Source organism: Eurytemora carolleeae, unplaced genomic scaffold (genome assembly GCF_000591075.1).
Source record: "Eurytemora carolleeae unplaced genomic scaffold, Eaff_2.0 scaffold550, whole genome shotgun sequence".
NCBI classification, from domain to species: Eukaryota; Metazoa; Arthropoda; class Copepoda; order Calanoida; family Temoridae; genus Eurytemora; species Eurytemora carolleeae.
This window is the reverse complement of record NW_019396833.1, coordinates 43,989-49,988: the sequence shown is the minus strand read 5'-3', so window position 1 is coordinate 49,988 and position 6,000 is coordinate 43,989. Positions and strand designations below refer to the sequence as shown.

Genomic DNA, 6,000 nt, shown 5'->3' with positions numbered 1-6,000 from the left:
CTAACCAAGAACAATATAAAGGATTGTACTAAAATATATATACTGGGGCTAACCAAGAACAATATAAAGGATTGTACTAAAATATATATACTGGGGCTAACCAAGAACAATATAAAGGATTGTACTACAATTTGTACTGGACCTAACCAAGAACAATATAAAGGATTGAACTACAATATATTCTGAGACTAACCAAGAACAATATAAAGGATTGAACTACAATATAAACTGGACCTAACCAAGAACAATATAAAAGATTGAACTACAATATAAATACTGGGACTAACCAAGAACAATATAAAGGATTGAACTACAATATATATACTGGGGCTAACCAAGAACAATATAAAGGATTGAACTAAAATATATATACTGAGACTAACCAAGAACAATATAAAGGATTGAACTACAATATATACTGGAACTAACCAAGAACAATATAAAGGATTGAACTACAATATATATACTGGGGCTAACCAAGAACAATATAAAGGATTGAACTACAATATATATACTGGGGCTAACCAAGAACAATATAAAGGATTGAACTAAAGTATATATACTGGGGCTAACCAAGAACAATATAAAGGATTGTACTACAATTTGTACTGGGGCTAACCAAGAACAATATAAAATATTGAACTACAATATAAATACTGGACCTAACCAAGAACAATATGAAGGATTGAACTACAATATAAATACTGGGACTAACCAAGAACTATATAAAAGATTGTACTAAAATATATATACTGGGGCTAACCAAGATTAATATAAAGGATTGTACTACAATTTGTACTGGACCTAACCAAGAACAATATAAAATATTGAACTACAATATAAATACTGGGACTAACCAAGAACAATATAAAGGATTGAACCAAAATATATATACTGGGGCTAACCAAGAACTATATAAAGAATTGTAAATAAATCTAAATGTTCAGAGGGTAAAACTTTGTAAACCTCTTTTTTTAAATTTGTTAGGTTAATTTCAATTAAAACAAGTTTGGACCTTTTTTCTTGTTAATGCCTTCAGATAGCACTATATTCGTATCTTTTCTAGTTAATGCCTTCAGATAGCACTATATTCGTATCTTTTCTAGTTAATGCCTTCAGATAGCACTATATTCGTATTTTTTCTAGTTAATGCCTTCAGATAGCACTATATTCGTATCTTTTTTCTAGTTAATGCCTTCAGATAGCTATATTCGTATCTTTTGTAACTAAGTTAATTCTTTTTGTTAATTCTCAGAAAAAAAAAAAAAAAAAAAATATTAAAAAACATGAGTTAGCTTATGAATTGCGCTCTTAATCGCTCTAAATCAAATTAGCTTTCGTTGATACAAATATGCAGGCGTTGATCTTACAATTTAGACATTAAGTACCTTTTTTGCGCATTTTTGACGTTTATTGGATTGAAACAAACAATCACACAAAAAGACTAGCAAAGTATATATATATATATAGATGCTTAACGAAAGGAATAATAACTTCAAAGTTTTGGCAGATTTTATGGATTTCCAAACTGTAAACTGTCATACATAATATTCATATTAAACACTCCCTCAATTTTGCTAAAGAAAATGACCGTTAAATTCGAGAGTTAAAATGTCTTATTTGTTTAAATAGTATAAATATTCAAACAACAAATATTGAGGTAATTGTAAATGACATACTTAATGCATTTTTCAATGCCATTTCCTTTTATAATGAACGCTCATTGAGCGAGCAATAAACCATACTTCATTGTTTCCTGTGCTAATTCTTGAAAACTGCGCCGGACAATCAAAATTGAAAATGTTGCGCGGCAAAAACAGATTTTTCTCGCGCATTTACGATTGAATGGCGTGTTGTTGGAGGTGTTATGAAGATATTATCTTTTCATTTCAATTCCGCAGCTTCTCGTGCAAATACTGAACAATACCTGCTTCCGATAGAGATGTACATCTTTATCGTTCTTTTTCAATTAACTTTGTTATTACTCGATCAGAACTTATTGTGTTGCCTAATTTGAATTTTCCTTTGTAAATTTCCTTCGAGATCGCTGAGATACCGTTTTTTACAAAAATGAAGATGCCAAATCTATAAACATGAACCATAGTCCTGGTGATGTTAATGTTTATGTTTATGTTTGTGTATGATGAGTACTGATGATCATTTTATGCATGTATTGACTGATTGATTTTTCATGGCTATAAATGCGGATTTAATCGTCAATACCCCTCTATATAGCCCTCTCCCTACTCTCAGAACAATATAAAGGATTGTACTACAATTTGTACTGGGGCTAACCAAGAACAATATAAAGGATTGTACTACACCTTCCTGTGTATGTGCGTGTAGGGGTGGGGTTGTATTACCTCCTTCTGTGTACCCTGAGAAGAGGGGGGGAGGGTGGAATTATACCCTTCTGTGTACCCTGAGAAGGGTTTGGGGGGGGGGATTACCTAATCCTGTGTACCCTGAGAGGGCGGGGGAAGGAAGTATTTCCTCCTCTTGTGTGTTTATGGGGGGGGATGGGGGTGTATACCGAAAAGGGGGGATTTCCCCCTTCTGTGTACCCTGAGAATGGAGGGGGGTATTACCCCCTCCTGTGTACCCTGAGAAGGGTGGGTGGGGATTACCCCCTCCTGTTTACCCTGAGTGGGTGGTTTTGTGGCTTGAGCTCTCCAGGCCACTGTGTTCACTGTGTAAGTATAAATAATTTGGCAACATATACTGTCAACTTGAGTGATGTTTCAAATATATAGATAGATAGATAGATAGACAGATGGATTGATACATAGAAAGATGAATAGTGAGATCAATAGATAGATAAATAGAGAGAAAGATAGATAGATAGATAGATAGATAGATAGAAAGAGAACAATTCTTAATCCAACAGAATGGTTTTTGATCTCTAAATCCATGATTTCTAGTGACGTAAAGAGAAAAGATAGATATATCGGTAACTACAATTTGTACGGGAACTAACCAAGATGTATTTAAAGGATTGTACTACACAATATAAACTGGAACTAACCAAGAACAATATAAAGGATTGAACTACAATATATACTGGAACTAACCAAGATGAATATGAAGAATTGTACTACAATATATACTGGAACTAACCAAGAACAATATTAAGGATTGTACTACAATAAATATATTGGGAATAACCAACAACAATATAAAAGATTGTACTACAATATATATACTGGACCTAACCAAGATATATATAAAGGATTGTACTACAATATAAACAAAGAGAATAGAATATATATTAGAAAGGGAATTTACTAGAAAAAAAGTGTAAAACGGCCATTTTGTTGTACTGTTTCCATACTGCAGGGATACTTCACATATTTATGCTATATAACCTTTTGGGCCCTGGAATATTAAGCTTCCTCGTACTAAAGGTTCGTACTTGCATCCATTATTTCTCATCCATACCCTACATTGATCAACGCCAAAATCTGATATACTTGTTTTACTGAGATGTTTGGGGGGGGGGGAATAATCATGTCCACCCCCCCCCTCCATTTCTCCTTAAACATATGGATAGATATTGCATATGATCTATTCTGCTGTATACGCAAACATGTCAAGATAAACAGCGATAATGATTAAATCGATGAAAATTAAAGATGAAAACTTTTAAATGAGACGGATTTCAGCTTTATTCTTCAGTTCCAGATGTAAATTAAAACTTTTGAATTCAGGGATTAGGGATTTGATTAGGGATTTTGCGGAAAATCCGCGGAAATTCCCAGGAATCATTCACAGGAAAATCTGCTGAAAATGTCGACAGAAATTCCAGGGAAATTCTCATAACCCATTCTGATAAATTTCTTTTGTAACCCATTCTGGAGAATCTCTTGTAACCCATTCCAAGGAACTTCTCATAACCATATCCAAGGAATTTCTTGTAACCAATTCCAGGGAATTTTTTATTGCCAATTTTGGTGAATAACTGGAGAAAATGTCTACCAAATATGTGAAAATTCTTGGGAATTTCCAGAGAAAAGTTCTTCGGAACCAATTCCTGGGAGTTTCCTGGGAACTATTCCCAAGGACTAAGACCCAATAGTAGTAAATATCTTAATAACTATCTATATTGACCCTCCAACTATTTAAAAGTATAACCAACTTCTCAAGTCAGAACTGTATAGCCATATGAAGTTGTCATGTATTTTGTTTTTTCAGACAACTGAATTGTCAAGAATAAATAAAAAAAATTTACAATTTTTTCCAAAATATTGTTTTAAAAGATAGTTCTAAAATAAATTATAATTTGTTATCAATTAGTATGCAGAGAAAAAAAGATTTAGTTAGGGCAGTGTATAATAGAAGGGCATTTTAGAGACACCTTTTAGAGAAAAATAGAACTTGAAAATTCTGTAAAATTGGTGATGAAGTCTTGAGAATTTTTCAAGAATTTGCGGAGAAATATTCCTGAAAATAATCTAAGGAATTTCTTTAAATAAAATCTAGAGAAATTCTCTGGAATTTCTTAAAACTAAGTCTTTTATTCTGTTCCCAAAAAAATCGTAAAATTGTTAACCAAGTCCTGAGAATTTCTCAGGAATTTCCGGAGAAATATTTTATACAAATTCTCAGGCATTTCTCTGAGAAAAATTCCTGAGAAATTCTCAAGAATTTCTCGAGACTATGTTTTTGTTCAGTTCCCCCAAAATCTGTAAAATTGGTGACTAAGTCCTGAGAATTTCTCAGGAATTTTCAGATAGAATTTCTTAGCAAAGCACAGCACAGCACAGAGCAGAAAAGAACTTAGCATGACATAACATAACATAAAAGAAAGAAGAAGAACATAATATAAAAGAACAGAAAAGAACAAATAAACAGAATAAAACAGCACAGAACAGAACAGAACAGAACAGAACAGAACTGAACAGAACAGAACAAAACAGAATAAAGAATAACAGAATAGAAGAATAAAGAAGAACATAATAGAACAGAACAGAACAGAGAAGAACAGAACATAAAAAACAGTACAGCATAGCACAGAACAGACAGTACAGAGCAGAACAGAACAGAACAGAACACAAAAGAACAGAACAGAATAGAACAGAACAGAACAGAACAGAACAGAACAGAACAGAACACAACAGAACATAACAGAACAGAATAGAACAGAACAGAACAGAACAGAACAGAACAGACAGAGCAGAACAAAACAGAACAGAACAAAACAAAACAGAATAAAGAAGAACAGAACAGAACAGAACAGAACAGAACAGAACAGAACAGAACAGAACAGAACAGAACAGAACAGAACAGAACAGAACAGAACAGAACACAAAAGAACAGAACAGAACAGAACAGAACAAAACACAAAAGAACAGAACAGAACAGAACAGAACAGAACAGAACAGAGCAGAACAGAACAGAACAGAACAGAATGAAACAGCACACAAATGAGCAAAATAGAATAGAGAAGAAAAGAACAAAACAGATCAGAACAGAACCATCATTTTACAAAAAAACGCACTGTAATAATAACGCTTCCTTGTTACTTCAGAGGCCCCCCCCATGACCCCACCCAAGTTAGATAATGAATATTCATGCCATATCTATAGTCTGATGCATATATGTAAGTGTGACAGACTTACACATTTTAGAACAAAACGAAACCTTTGTTAATAAACCAGGTTTCGTCGAGAATTGAATAAATGAACTACTTAATTTCTAAACTCAATCGAAATAAAAACTTTTGCGAAACTGGTTTTGCAAAACTCATTTTCATATGTTTATACTTTTTATAGTTTCCTACTCTGAGTTATAAGTTGCCCGTATACCAGAGCGTTTGTGTTTTTTTTCTATTCTATTTATATCTTTATATATTTATCTATTTATTCATCGATTCATTCATCTATTTATTTATATCTTTATATATTTATCTATTTATTCATCGATTCATTTATCTATTTATTTATATCTTTACATATTCATCTATTTATTTATCGATTCATTTTTCTATTTATTCATCTAATT

At 32.5% G+C, this 6,000-nt stretch overlaps 1 protein-coding gene across 2 annotated transcripts in view; it reads left to right on the top strand.

Annotated features, from left to right (window-relative positions):
* LOC111709191 (A disintegrin and metalloproteinase with thrombospondin motifs 18) overlaps positions 1-6,000 on the top strand; it is a 62,574-nt gene that overhangs the window by 16,798 nt on the left and 39,776 nt on the right. The window lies entirely within an intron of this gene.